At 51.8% G+C, this 15,459-nt stretch overlaps 1 pseudogene; it reads left to right on the forward strand.

Annotated features, from left to right (window-relative positions):
* Window positions 1-6,209: 6,209 nt before the first annotated feature.
* On the forward strand, window positions 6,210-6,849 carry LOC136334674 (large ribosomal subunit protein eL37 pseudogene; annotated as a pseudogene).
* Window positions 6,850-15,459: the final 8,610 nt, after the last annotated feature.

Raw genomic sequence — 15,459 nt, forward strand, 5'->3', positions numbered from 1 at the left:
GATTGATGCTTCTCATCTCGTTCTGTTTCTGTCCCTGTCTATCCCTCTCTCTGACTCTCTGTCTCTGTAAAAAAAAAAAAAAGAAGCTCTTGGCTCAGCGGTAGAGCATAGGCCTAGCATGCGGAGGACCCAGGTTCGATTCCCAGCCAGGGCACACAGGAGAAGCGTCCATCTGCTTCTCCACCCCTCCCCCTCTCCTTCCTCTCTGTCTCTCTCTTCCCCTCCCGCAGCCAAGGCTCCATTGGAGCAAAGATGGCCTGGGCGCTGGGGATGGCTCTGTGGCCTCTGCCTCAGGCACTAGAGTGGCTCTGGTCGCAACATGGCGACGCCCAGGATGGGCAGAGCATCGCCCCCTGGTGGGCAGAGCGTGGCCCATGGTGGGCATGCCGGGTGGATCCCAGTCGGGTGCATGCGGGAGTCTGTCTGACTGTCTCTCCCTGTTTCCAGCTTCAGAAAAAAAAAAAAAAGCAAAAAAATAAATAAATTAAAAATTAAAAAAAAAAAAGAAGTTAGCTTGCTGACTTACCTGCTTCCCCAGAGTCTGGATGCTGAGGTTTTCCAGAACCTAAGAACTGGCTGAGCAGAGCCAGTATTTGGGCAGCTTTGCCAAAGATGGGGCTGCTCCAATCCTTTCCCAAAGGTCCATGCAGCACCACTGGACAGCCAATGGTGGCACACGCTGGGTCTAACGCTCCCATCCAAGCCCGCCCTCCTCCTATGCTGATGGTGCTCTGGCCCACCATGCTCACTCACGGTGTATCTGTGCACAGGTGCATGGCGTGAAACCTGGAGAAAAGGTGGACTACTCAGAGAAAGAGTCCTGGGGTTCCCCCACGACCACCAGCTGCAAACCATTTTCTGGAGGGTGGCACCTCTGGCACCTGGGGCCTCTGATACCTGGGGGGCATAGCCACGGTGCTCTATGTGGCTGTACTCACCCATGGAGCACATGCTCCCCTTGGGACGGGACACTCAGAAATTAGAGCAAAGCGGAGGCCTGGGGAAAGCCCTCACTGACCTTCCCCTAATGGCAGAGAGGTGTGTCAAAGGGACCAAACATCAGAAGGGCCATTTCCCCAGCTCCCTCTGTTGCCAGGGAAAAGCAGTTTGGCTTCCAGTGAACAGAGTGCTAGGGTGATCTTGATCCTCAGAGATCTGTTGTCTTGCGAGGGGCTGATCCTATGTAGGGTCCACATCACTAACACTGGCCCCTCTGCAGGTTAGGTACTCGGGGTCCTGGGATGTGAGGACAGCAGTCCAAGGCAGGCCTCATCCAACATGATAGCAGTGCCAACATGGAGAGCTTCAGCCTAGGATACTGTTGGCTTGTCCCTAACAATTGGATAAACCAGATTTAACCCAAATTTATTTATTTGTTTGTTTGTTTATTATTTTAGAGAAAAGCCTGACCTGTGGTGGCGCAGTGGATAAAGCGTCGACCTGGAACACTGAGGTTGCCGGTTCAAAACCTTGGGCTTGCCCGGTCAAGGCACATATGGGAGTTGATGCTTCCGGCTCCTCCCTCCCCTTCTCTCTCTCTCTCTCCTCTCTCTCTAAAAATTAATAAATAAAATATAAAAAAAAAAATAAAATAAAAAAATATTATTTTAGAGAAAAGAAGGGAGAGGGGGTAAGGGAGAAAGAAAGAGAGGGAAAGGGACAAAGAGATATTTGTTGTTCCATTTATTTATCCATTCACTGGTTGATGCCTCCATGTGCCCTGACCAGGGATCGAACCTATAACCTTGGCATATCGGAATGACACTCCAAGAAAATCTGCTTGTTTCCATGTTCTCTGCTTTCCCCACTACATTCCCCAGTAATAATCACTGCTCAAACACACAGCCACCCTAGAGTTACAGGGAGCTGCTTTGCCTAGTGATCAATTTTACATTTAACAGAATCATTACATGGTTCCTTTTTTATTATTATTTAATTTTTTCATTGATTTGAGGTGGAGGAGGGAGAGGGAGAGAGAGAAAAAGAGAAAGAAAGAAGAGAGAAAAGCCTTCATTCATTGCTTCACTTAGTTATTCCATTCTGTTGCGCACTCTCTGATTGCTTCTCCTACGTGCCCGGACGGGATTGGACCTGTGACCATTGGCACGCCAGGTCAAGGTTTTATTTCACTGAGCCACTGGGCCAGGAACCACAGTTCATTTTTTTTGTATTTTTCTGAAGTTGGAAATAGGGAGACAGTCAGACTCCCGCATGCACCCGACCAGGATCCACTGGGCACGCCCTAGGGGGCGATGCTCTGCCCATCTGTCGCTCTGTTGCAACCAGAGCCATTGTAGCGCCTGAGGCAGAGGCCACGGAGCCATCCCCAATGCCTGGGCCATCTTTTTGCTCCAATGGAGCCTCGGCTGCGGGAGGGGAAGAGAGAGACAGAGAGGAAGGAGAGGGGGAGGGGTGGAGAAGCAGATGGGCGCTTCTCCTGTGTGCCCTGGCCAGGAATCAAACCCGGGACTCCTGCACGCCAGACCGACACTCTACCACTAAGCCAACTGGCCAGGGCCACTACAGTTCATTTTACAAAGGGAAAATTCCAAGCCTCACCCATTCAGAATATCAGCCCTCAAATGAGGATGAACCAGAGTCTCTTTCCAAACAGCTGCGTTCTGACAGTGAGGCTGCCACAGGCTCCAGGGCTCAGAGTTCAGCTATCTGGCCAAAGAAGTAAGTGTGCTGTCCTTCCATCCGACAATGTCCCTCTTGCCTCCAGCACAGTCAGGACATTCAGGCATGACCTCCTGGGCAGCGCACTGAGGACTTCTTTAGACTGAGTGCTGCACTGAGCTGCCCAGCAGGTCCTCCCTCCTCACGTGAGGGGCAGGGTGGCACCCGGGACTCTGCCATCCTCAGATGAGCGCCGTTTACCAGAGAAGTATTTAGCCTCTCTGCACCTCAGTTTCCACACCTGTACAATAGGAACACCACCTACCTCGCAATACTGCTGAGAAAACCAAGCAACACGTGTGAGCTAGCTAGCCCAGTGCCTGCCTTGACGGAAGAGCTCCATCAGTGGTACTACAGCATAGGACACACCTGACTGTGAAGCTGGGCCAGACTATCTTCAGACTCGCAACTCCAAGTGCTCCCCCTGTTGGCTGTACACGCTTCAAAAAATGGGAAGAGGAATCATCCCGACAGGGGATTCTCATCTTAAAATTCCCAGCTTGAACAGCAAACTCACTTGACACGTGTCAATCTATCTGTCCTCGTGTGAAAAATCCAACATTGGAGGCGTCTCTGCCATTACTGACCGGAAATGGGGCGCATTCGCACAGACATATGCACACGTGAAGGAACCTAGCTCCTTACACAAAAATCTCATTCTTATCACTTCCTGACCAGAGAGCTAACCTTTTCGGCACTTCATTTCTTCTCGTGGATTCCACCGTTTTTGAACCAAAAAGCTGCCTTGTGCAAAGAAATCTGCAGATGTCTAAAGTCCATCACGAAGAACTACAAACACTAAGAAAATGCGCTTTTATTCTTCTGATGGATGCCATAATGTACACACCTCGCATTGCAACAGCATCGCTGTGCAAAAATCCATTTTACAAAATCCAGGATTATCGTCAACCAGCCTCCACTGAGGTTTGCCAAGCGTCCTAAATTGCGTCGTTGTGTGTCAGCCCAGGCACCACATGTCACAATAACCAAAGACATCCCTTTCGCCTTTCACCTTTTTCCTCAACAGAACAGGTCCTCCCGCTCTTAGACTCTGGATTCTCACCCATCTCTACAAAGCCGAGTGTTCTTAACACGAAGTCCACGGGTGAGCGGCAGAGGGGTCAAGAGCTTCCTGAAGTCATTACAAAACTCGGTGTGGCCTGCCCAGGCGGTGGCGCAGTGGATAGAGCGTCAAACTGGGAAGCAGAGGACCCAGGTTCGAGACCCCGACCTCGCCAGCTTGAGTGCGGGTTCATCTGGTTTGAAGAAAAGCCCACCAGCTTGAATCCAAGGTCGCTGGCTCCAGCAAGGGGTTACTCGGTCTGCTGAAGGCCGCGGTCAAGGCACATATTAGAAAGCAGTCAATGAACAACTAAGGTGTTGCAACGCTCAACGAAAAACTATGCTTTTCATCTCTCTCCGTTCCTGTCTGTCTGTCCCTGTCTATCCCTCTCTCTGACTCACTCTCTGTCTCTGTAATAAATAAATAAATAAATAAATAAACAAATAAAAATAAATAAAAAACTCGGTGTGGCATGCGTTCTTCTCAGGAGACGTCGCACACCTGCCATCAGATTTCCAAAGGTGCCCTCCAACCCTCAAGATGAGCGGTCAGTACATTTCCCGGATCTTCCTTCATTTAAGGGATCTGCTTTTTGAACCAAATTTGACAAGCTGTCTAGACATTCTTCCATCCACTTCACATTTGCACACAAGGTATAAATCCTTAAACCCTTTCCCAAGGGTGTAGACTTAGCAGAGAAAAAACATAAAAGCACTAGGGAGACTTTCAGCGACAGAGACAAAATACAGAGCCACTAGCGATACTTTTAGTCAAACATTTAACTCAACAAGTGCGTTTTCTTTTTCTTTCCCCCTAAAATCCGTCCTCCCTGTCACGCTCCCGTTCCCCTGGCGGTAGGTTCCAGCCCAGCTCCCAGGGACTTCCCACAACAACGGTGCCTGTGCCGGGCGGAGCGCGGACTCCAGGCAGGAGAAGCACCCGTCGGGTCGGGAAAGCGTCCCCACTCCACGCGAACCGGGAACCTGGGAGGCTCGGAGCATCAGATCCTTTGAGCAAGAGCTCGCACTCCTACTTCTGCTGCGGGCAGGGGCACCGGGACCCCGTTCCTGGTGCAGCCCCAGGAGGGCTCCTCCGCAGACAGCACGGAAGGTAACGCCGGAGGCTCGGCTCCAGGCCGCGCCGAAAACAAACTTTCCAAACACTCGAACCGCGGCGAGCCCGTGACATTTCTAGGGCTTCCCCCGCCCTCCGCGTGCCTGTCAGCGCCCCCGGCGGGCCGGCGCCCGCCTCCCGGGGACCGCGCTCCCTCGGTGGCTGCGCGGCGCCCGCACGGTGCCCACGGTCCTTCTCCTTGCTGCCCGGACCCAGCCAGGTGAGACGCCACCCGGCCCTCGGAATCACGGGCCGCCGCGCCTCACCGGGCCCGAGCGGCCGCGGTTCTCGGAGGGATGATAGTCTGGTGAGCCCGGGTTGCCGCGAGCGCACTCACCAGCTGGCTGGTCGTCCTGGCCATGGACCCTGCGCCGGCTCCGGCACTCCGCTGCAGCGCTGCGCGGCTCCGCGGCCCTTCAGCGTCGTCCTCCCCGCGGCGGACTTGTAGCCAACTGCAGCCCTCATCCTGCACCCGCCCCGCCGCTCGCCGCCCACGGCCCCGCCCCGCCCCTCGCCGCCCCCGGCACCGCCCCGCCCCGCCTCCGGGCCGCCCGGCTCCGCCCCGTATTTCCGGGTTGGGGTCCAGCGGGCTGGAGCTTCGAGACCCCTGCCTGGGTGGGCGGGGCCGCGACCCAGTGGGAACCAATCCCAGAGCCGCAAGGCTGTGTGGGGAGTGGAGGACGAGCTGTCATCCCAGGCTCCCAGGTCCAAGAAATGAGGCTTGCAGGGGCCCAGGCCCGCGAAGGTCACACCGGAATAAGGTGAGGCTGGGCTCCAACCCACCGCTGGGACTCAGAAGCCGGGCTCTGCGTAAACACCTAGAGACCAAACTTTACTAGTTACAAAACTGAAAAGTGTTCAAGGTAGGAAATTTAGGCTATCAAGTCGTATTTATAAGGCACAAAACAATTCTGTCTCTTCTCCGCTAATAGTCCTAAGAACATTTTTCAGAATTTCTTTGCGTTTAATTACAGGGACATTGTGCCTTGACTGGGAATGGAACTGGCAACCTCTGCACTTGGCAGTGGTGCTCTAACCAACCAAGTTATCCGGCCAGAACATATGTTTGTTTGTTTGTTTTTTATTTTTATTTTTTTTCTGTATTTTTCTGAAGCCAGAAACAGGGAGAGACAGTCAGACAGACTCCCGCATGCGCTCGACCGGGATCCACCCGGCACGCCCACCAGGGGGCGACGCTCTGCCCACCAGGGGGCGATGCTCTGCCCCTCCCTGGGCGTCGCTCTGTTGCAACCAGAGCCACTCTAGCGCCTGGGGCAGAGGCCAAGGAGCCATCCCCAGCGCCCGGGCCATCTTTGCTCCAATGGAGCCTCGGCTGCGGGAGGGGAAGAGAGAGACAGAGAGGAAGGAGAGGGGGAGGAGTGGAGAAGCAGATGGGCGTTTCTCCTGTGTGCCCTGGCCGGGAATCGAACCCGGGACTTCTGCACGCCAGGCCGACGCTCTACCACTGTGCCAACCGGCCAGGGCCATGTGTTTGTTTTTTAAAATAACATTTTGGCCTCTTTGCTTCTGACAACAAGATGACGAAGGGCACGTCGTCGTTCAGCAAGCGCCGCAACAAGACGGCACACTCTGTGCCGCCGCTGCGGCTCCAAGGCCTACCACCTGCAGAAGTCCACGTGCGGCAAGTGCGGCTACCCCGCCAAGCGCAAGAGGAAGTATAACTGGAGCGCCAAGGCTAAGCGGCGGAACACCACCGGGACCGGTCGCATGAGACATCTGAAAATCATCTACCGGAGATTCAGGCATGGCTTCCGTGAAGGAACAACACCTAAACCCAAGAGGGCAGCTGTTGCGGCTTCAAGTTCATCTTAAGTAGTGGTTCTTGTTTTTAACATGGTGCAAACGTGGCTTCCGTAAAGGAATAACACCTGAACCCAAGAGAGCAGCTCTGGCAGTTTCAAGTTTGGCTGAAGGACTTAAGTGATTAGTCACACAATAAATGGCACAGCTTTAAAAAAAATAAAATAAAATAACATTTTGGACAATACTGAAGTAACAATAAAGTACCTTAACCCTTAATTCACGCTGGCCAGAATTAATTGTTGAATAGCATAAGAGCCTTTATAACATTTACTCAGCATTTATTCTTTTTTTTTTTTTAATTTTTTTATTTATTTTTTATTTTTTATTTATTTTATTTATTCATTTTAGAGAGGAGAGGGGGAGACAGAGAGAGAGAGAGAGAGAGGAGAGACAGAGAGAGAGAAGGAGGGGAGGAGCTGGAAGCATCAACTCCCATATGTGCCTTGACCAGGCAAGCCCAGGGTTTCGAACCGGCGACCTCAGCATTTCCAGGTCGACGCTTTATCCACTGCGCCACCACAGGTCAGGCCTTTTTAAAATTTTTTTAAAGCAAGGCAGAGATTCAGAGAAAGAGAGACAGGAAGGAAGAGAGATAAGTAGCATCAACTCTTGGCCTGACCTGTGGTGGCGCAGTCCTGTGGTGGCACAGTGGGATAAAGCGTCAACCTGGAACACTGAGATTGCCGGTTCGAAACCTTGGGCTTGCCTGGTCAAGGCACATATGGGAGTTGATGCTCCCTGCTCCTCCCCCTTCTCTCTCTCTTTTTCTCTCACTCCTCTCTCTCTAAAAATCAATCAATAAAAAATATATATATAAAAAAAAGAAGCATCAACTCTGTCAACTTCCTTGGAGGTAGTGAGCTATCTTCAGCGCCCGGGGCTCACACCTAAACCAATTGAGGCAGTGATGCGAGAGGGGGAGAGAGAAGAGGGAGGATGAGAGAAGTAGATGGTTGCTTCTCACGTGTGCCCTGACCAGGGATCGAACCCAGGATGTACACATGCCAGGCCGGTGCTCTATCCACTGAACCTGCTGGCCAGGGCCAGCAGCACTTATTCTTAATAAAGAATTTTCATGCTTAACCTCATTTACTCTACACAAGCATCCAGATATTGTTGCCCAACTTTTCAGATGAGGATGCTGGGGCATAGCTCAGTTCTGCAACTTGCCCTAGGTGTTGTAGTATCTGAACCAGGATCTTGATACCTGCATGCCAGAGGCTGTCCTTGAATCACTGGGTTATAGATCCTGTGTTAGATGGTTTGGATTTCCAGTTCTTTTTTTTTTTTTTTTTACAGAGGCAGAGATAGACAGGGACAGACAGACAGGAACGGAGAGAAATGAGAAGTATCAATCATCAGTTTCTCATTGTGCGTTGCGACTTCTTAGTTGTTCATTGATTGCTTTCTCACATGTGCCTTGACCGCGGGCCTTCAGCAGACTGAGTAACCCCCTGCTGGAGCCAGCCACCTTGGGTCTAAGCTGGTGAGCTCTTTGCTCAAACCAGATGAGCCCACGCTCAAGCTGGCGACCTCGGGGTCTTGAACCTGGGTCCTTCCGCATCCCAGTCCGACGCTCTATCCACTGCGCCACCACCTGGTCAGGCTGGATTTCCAGTTCTTGGCACATTTACTAATCCTTAAAAAAAAATGTGGCCCTGGCCGGTTCGCTCAGTGGTAGAACATTGGCCCGGCATATAGAAGTCCTGGGTTTGATCAAGGCACACAGGAGAAGCAACCATCTACTTCTCCACCGTTCCCCTTCTCCCTTATCTCAATCTCTCTCTTCCCTTCCTGCAACCACGGCTCCATTGGAGTAAAGTTGGCCCGGGAGCTGAGGATGGCACCATAGCCTCACCTCAGGCACTAAAATGGCTCTAGTTGCAGCAGATCAATGGCTCCAGATGGGCAGAGCATTACCCCTGGAGGGCTTGCTGGGTGGATCCCTGTCGGGTGCATGCTGGAGTCTATTTCTCTGCCTCCCTGCTTCTCACTTAAGAAAAACAAAACAAAAACAAAAAAAACAAGGCAAGTACAATATAACTCTGTCCTCTAGGTCTCTTGCTACTTTTTTTAAAATTTTATTTATTTATTCATTTTAGAGAGGAGAAGGAGAGAAAGAGAGAGAGAGAGAGAGAGAGGAGAGGGGGAGGAACTGGAAGCATCAACTCCCATATGTGCCTTGACCAGGCAAGCCCAGGGTTTCGAACTGGCGACCTCAGCATTTCCAGGTCGACGCTTTATCCACTGCACCACCACAGGCCAGGCTCTCTTGCTGCTTTGATACTCACCTTTGTCACTTAACAATGTGTCATCCAGTAGGACTCTACTGGAGAAAGCCTATAGCTTATAGACCCATGTATTTTTCCATTGATTTCAGAGAGGCAGGGGCAGAGAGAGAGATAAAGAAGCATCAACTTGTTTCATTTAGTTCCATTTACACTGCTCACAAAAAGTAGGAGATATTTTATCACTTTATATTCATTTTGCAATATCCCCTAATTTTTGTGAGCAGTATAGTTGGGCACTCATTGTTTGCTTCTTGTATGTGCCCTGTCCAGGGATCAAACCTGTGATCTCAGCACACCTGATGATGCTCTGTTCACTGAACCATCCAACCAGGGCTAGATCCATGTATTAATGAAGCTTCCTCCTAAGTTGCACTAAAGTGGATCCTAGCCTTTTCCTCCAAGAGCAAGGCCCTGCACTGAAATTCAGGCCCAGTTTTATTTTCTTAGGATAAATTCGTAGCTAATGGAACTGCTAGGTCAAAGTGCAGGTATTCTTCTTGGGAACACCAGCTTGTGGGCAGGGTTGCTGGCTTGAGCCAAAGGTTTCTGGCTTGAGCAAGGGGTCACTGGCTCAGTTAGGGAAGCAATCAATGAACCAACTAAAGTGTTGCACCTATAAGTTGGTGACTCTCATCTCTCCTCTCCCTGTCCTTCCATTCCTCTCTCTCTAAAATGGATTTTAAAAATTGTAATAAAAGCCTGACCTGTGGGCCCTGGCCGGTTGGCTCAGTGGTAGAGCGTTGGCCTGGCGTGCAGGGGACCCGGGTTCGATTCCCGGCCAGGGCACATTGGAGAAGCGCCCATTTGCTTCTCCACCCCCCCTCCTTCCTCTCTGTCTCTCTCTTCCCCTCCCGCAGCCAAGGCTCCATTGGAGCAAAGATGGCCTGGGCGCTGGGGATGGCTCCTTGGCCTCTGCCCCAGGCGCTAGAGTGGCTCTGGTTGCAGCAGAGCGCCGCCCCGGAGGGGCAGAGCATCGCCCCCTGGTGGGCAGAGCGTTGCCCCTGGTGGGTGTGCCGGGTGGATCCCGGTCGGGTGCATGCGGTAGTCTGTCTGACTGTCTCTCCCCGTTTCCAGCTTCAGAAAAATACAAAAAAAAAAAAAAAAGCCTGACCTGTGGTGGCGCAGTGGGATAAAGCGTCAACCTGGAACGCTGAGGTTGCCGGTTCGAAACCTTGGGCTTGCCCAGTCAAGGCACATATGGGAGTTGATGCTTCCTGCTCCTCCCTTCCTTCTCTCTCTCTCTCTCTCTCTCCCCTCTAAAAATCAATAAATAAAAAAAATTTTTAATAAAAGAAACATTGATCTGTTCCTATATGTACCCTGACCAGGCATCAAACCAGAAACCTCTGTGCATCAGGATGATGCTTTGACCAACCCAACTATCTAGGCAGGGCTCAGAACTTATGATACATGCTGCCAATCACCCATTGCTAACCCCACTCCGGAGTCTCACCCTCAGTGAACACAAAGACTGACTCTAGATGCCAGCTTTTTTTTTATTTTCTTCTTTATTTTATTATTATTTTTTTTCTGTATTTTTCTGAAGCTGGAAACGGGGAGAGACAGACAGACTCCCGCTTGCGCCTGACCGGGATCCACCCGGCACGCCCACCAGGGGCGATGCTCTGCCCCTCCGGGGTGTCGCTCTGCCGTGACCAGAACCATTCTAGCGCCTGGGGCAGAGGCCAAGGAGCCATCCCCAGCGCCCGGGCTATCTTTGCTCCAATGGAGCCTTGGCTGCGGGAGGGGAAGAGAGAGACAGAGAGGAAGGAGGGGGGCGGGGGGCGGAGAAGCAAATGGGCGCTTCTCCTATGTGCTCTGGCCGGGAATCGAATCCGGGTCCCCCGCATGCCAGGCCAACGCTGTACCGCTGAGCCAACCGGCCAGTGCCTCTTCTTTATTTTTAATAAGCCGCGATTTGATTGGGGTAGGGTTCTGCTAATCTATTTTACTACTCAATGGTCTTAATATTCTCTTGAGATAGTGAATTTTTTTTTTTTTTTTTTTTTTACAGAGACAGAGTCAGAGAGAGGGATAGATAGGGACAGTCAGGAATGGAGAGAGATGAGAAGCATCAATCATTAGTTTTTCATTGCAACACCTTAGTTGTTCATTGATTGCTGTCTCATATGTGCTTTGACTGTGGGGCTACAGCAGACTGAGTAACCCCTTGCTCAAGCCAGTGACCTTGGATCCATGCTGGTGAGCTTTGCTCAAACCAGATGAGCCTGCGCTCAAACTGGCGACCTCGGAGTCTTACCTAGGTCCTCCACATTCCAGTCCAACAATCTATCCACTGTGCCACCGCCTGGTCAGGCTAGATGCCAGCTTTTGCCATCAACTGAGCCACAGCCAATATTTGGGAAATTTTGGGAACATCAGGCACATTAATCTATATTAATAACCCCTACTGCATATTAAAAGTGGATACTTGGGCCTGACCTGTGGTGGCGCAGTGGGTAGTGTCGACCTGGATATGTTGAGGTCGCCGGTTCGAAACTCTGGGCTTTCCTGGTCAAGGTACATATGGGAGTTGATGCTTCCAGCTCCTCCCCCCTTCTCTCTCTCTCTCTCTCTCCTCTCTCTCTCTCTCTCTCCCCCCCTCTCTTGTCTAAAATGAATAAATAATTTAAAAAAAATGTATTTAAAAAAAAAAAAGTGGATACTTGGAACCCTATTTGGGTAGTTTAGTTGGTTGATATGTCATCCTGATGCACCAAAGCTGTGGATTCAGTCCCTGGTCAGGGCACGTATCAATACAATAATCAACTAATGAATGCTTAGATAGGTGAAACAACAAATCAATGTTGCTCTCTCATTCCTTTCCTGTCTAAAATCAATAAATAAAACAAAATAAAACATCTAGGCCCTGGCTGGTTGGCATAGTGGTAGCATGTTGGCCCAGCGTGTGGAAGTCCCGGGTTTGATTCCCAGTCAGGGCACAGAGAAGTGACCATTTGCTTCTCTACCTCTTCCCTCTCTCTTCCTCTCCCGCAGCCATGGCTCAAACACTTTGAGCAAGTTGGCCCTGGGCACTGAGGATAGCTGTGGCCTCACCTCAAGTGCTAAAATATCTGTTGCTGAGCAATAGAGCAGTGGCTTCAGATGGGCAGAGCCATCGCCCAGTAGGGGTTTTTTCAGGTGGATCACGGTTGGGGCGCATGTGGGAGTCTGTCTCTGCCTCCCCGCCTCTCACTTAATAAAAAACAAAACAAAACACAGTATAAGGTGTTAGACCTGTGGAGCCAGACTGGCTATCAGTTCAGCAACCTTGGTACTTGAATTCTGGTTAATAAAGAATTCACAGTCAAGACTCAAACTATAATATAAAGTTTATTTAGAAAGTCACAGAGGTAGAAGTAGTAAGCTGTAGAAGAAACGGGGTCAGGAAGCAAGTTACAGAGGCAAAGGAAGGGCTCTTGGAGCTTCAGAGAGAGGCAATGAAAAGACGCCTGCATGAAGTAGGTGAGGAAAGGGCAGGGCATCCTCCATAGAACAGCACTGGGTCCTCTGCCCTGGGGGCTTTTATGTGGAAGTCTCAGGGGAGGATCCCAAGAGAATATTCATCAGCTTTCCAGGTCTTGATCTCTACTAATTGGTCAGCGCCAGGCTAGAGGGTTATTAGTCATTGCAGCTGGTCCTTATATCAGCCATGGCTTTGCCCTGCTGGGCCTTGATGTCACCTCCAGGCATTAATGCTTAAGGGAATGGTTGTGCACAGGCTTGTCACTTTGCCTGTTGCTAGGCACCTGGCACTCTCTATCCTGATGACTCTCCGCACCTAGCCTCTTGTTCCTATTCTGCTCATACCTATACGTCTACTACCAATTCATTGTGAAAGCCCTGCTGCTTGGAAGCGTGGCCACTCTCCAAAGGGTTGGTAATGTCCATTCCCCACTCGCAAACAGCCTTCTGGGGCCTGGGCCACACAAAACCTCTACTTGAATCAGCGTCCAATAGATTCATAGTGCCTCTTCCACCGTGATGTACCTGCCATCCCAATGTGGAGTCTGAGCCTTTGGAAAGGATCTCGCCAGCCCTGGGGCCCGTGTGTGGTTGGTGTGGTCAAGGCATGCCACGTGGAAGCTTCTAGGCTCCCAGACTCGGCAGTCATGTGACCATCACTCCTAACGGGAAGTTGTGATGGGGCGGCCGCCTGGCCTAAACCAGTCTCTGGGCCAGGCTCCAACCAACACTGGGCCCTCGATTTTTTTCCTCCACGCACATTAAAGCCAGGGAATGCCACGAGCGCCCAGATCACCTCCTCAGGGATCCCACCCTTGCCTCTCCATCTCAGTGCAAGTCACCGTGCTCACCAGCGAGTCAGGCACACACTTGGCATCACCTCCCCCACCCTCCAGTCCACCCCCACACAAGGGCAAGCCTGTCCTCCCTTGTCACTTGTTTCTGTCCAATGGCCACCAGCCAGCTGGCCGCTCAGGCCTCCTTGCACCCCCAACACCACACCCCCCAGCAACCTGAAGGCACACCTAAAACTGTAGCCTCAGACTCAGAAACGAAGCGGTGCCAGAGCTGGGGGAGGGGGGAAGTGGTCCGTGTTTAATGGGTGCAATTTCCGCTCGGGGTGATGAAAACGTTCTGCAGATGGTGGTGGTGATTGCACAACACTGTGAATGTTCTTAAGGCCAACAATCTGTACACTTAAAAATGGTAAAAATGGCGACTGCTAATGCTATATATTTTACCACAATTTTCTTAAAATAAAGAGACCCTCCAACCCCTACCCCTATACTTCAAGTAAAATCTGAACTCCCTCTGTAGCTGCAGGGCCCAGCTCCAGGCCCCAGCCCTGGACCACTCTGCAGCACCCAGGGCCATTAGATCTGCTCCTCCAACACACTAAGCCTGTGTGTCACTGTTTCATGGGGCAGTTCCCTTTCCCTGAAGTGCTTTCTACCCTGCCAGCACTGGTTCCTGTCATCTCCGGTGTCACCTGGCTAGCTAGTATCTCAACCAGTCCCTCTGTGACTGTCCACCCAGAGAGGCCTTGGTGACAGGTCTCAGGGAGGCTCTCAGGGCTGGCCAGGCCAGGGCAAACGCTGGCCCTGAGGCTCACCAGCCCTGGGACTCGGTGTTCCAGATGACAGACGGGATGCCCTTTGGATTCTGGGCAGGCAAACGGAGCAAGGGAGCACCTACTGGTCACAAGGATGAGGCCTGATACCAAGAGAGCGCTGACAACTGCTACTCAGCTTCTGACCTATTGGCCAGCTCATCTGCCTGCTCCTGGGGACCTCTGCCAGGGCCAAGGAAACTCAAAAGATGGGGTCCAGTAGCAGGGCACGGGGCACGAACTGCCCACCAACACCAGACAGGGTCACCCACAGCTGGACAAACGCAAGTGTACAGAACAGCTCACTGTACCCTCCCTGAAGTCAGGTCAGATGGGGTTCAGAAAAGATACCAAAGAATCGGAGCCTGGACGATCCCAAAGGCTCGTGAAGGTAGGACGAAGGCTGGGCAGGCCGGGCAGGCCAGGAAGAAGTGACCACAGTCAGCTCAGGGGCCCTTTTCTTTTTTTTTTTTCTTTCATTTTTCAGGGGCCCTTTTCAATCCTACCTCCTGCAATCAGAACCGGGCAACCTGAAGTCCTGAGGCCAGTGTGGATTTCTCTGAAGATCAGAGAGGAGAGTCGGGTGATGTGCCCAGGCCCCGCACAACTCGGGCGCACGGAGTGAGACCACAGAATACCGACACAGTACCTGGCTTCCCAAACCTCTGCAGTGCCCACCTGAGGCCCTTCCCTGCCTATCTCTCCCTCTCTGAGAGACAGAAAGGGAGAGATGAAAAGCATCAACTTATAGTTGCTTCGCTTTAGTTGCAGGGGCCTCAAGTTGAAATAGTGACGCCCTTGCTCAAGCCAGCAACCTCAGGCTCAAGCCAGAGACCTTGGGCTTCAATGGGCTCAAGCCAGTGACGTTGGGATCATGTCTACGATCCCAACCTCAAGCCAGTGACCCCGCGCTCAAGCTGGCGAGCCCGTGCTGAAGCCTGTGATCCCAAGTTGATGCTCTATCCACTGTGCAACCGCCAGTCAGGCACTGCCCACCTCTTAATTTGTCTCCATCATCAGTGTTCTCATGTTTAAATATTCCAAGATGTGCCCTTCCCCTCGGCCCCCACATGTGAACTACTGAAGCTGTCCACATTTACTGCCCCCAAGCTCCTTCCCGCCAGCTTTCCACTTTCCGGCCCCGTAGCCCGTGGCGTTCCTCTGCTGCCCTCTATTCGTTTCCTAATGACACATCTGCCTGCACATCTGCAGGCTTCAGATATTCTTCTAACAGAAAGGAGCCCTGTCATCACCTCCACTGGGCCCCAGAAAGCCTCCTTGCAAGGCTGGGCTGAGCTGGAGTCTAGCCACTCCCAACCCTAAACCCTGAAAACCCCCGTCCCAGGAGGGCCACCAGGATGACAACAGAAACAGGAAGAAGCCTGCTTTGAAGCAAAACTCTGAGACCAGGCGAG

This window comes from Saccopteryx bilineata, chromosome 4 (assembly GCF_036850765.1).
Source record: "Saccopteryx bilineata isolate mSacBil1 chromosome 4, mSacBil1_pri_phased_curated, whole genome shotgun sequence".
Taxonomy (NCBI): Eukaryota; Metazoa; Chordata; class Mammalia; order Chiroptera; family Emballonuridae; genus Saccopteryx; species Saccopteryx bilineata.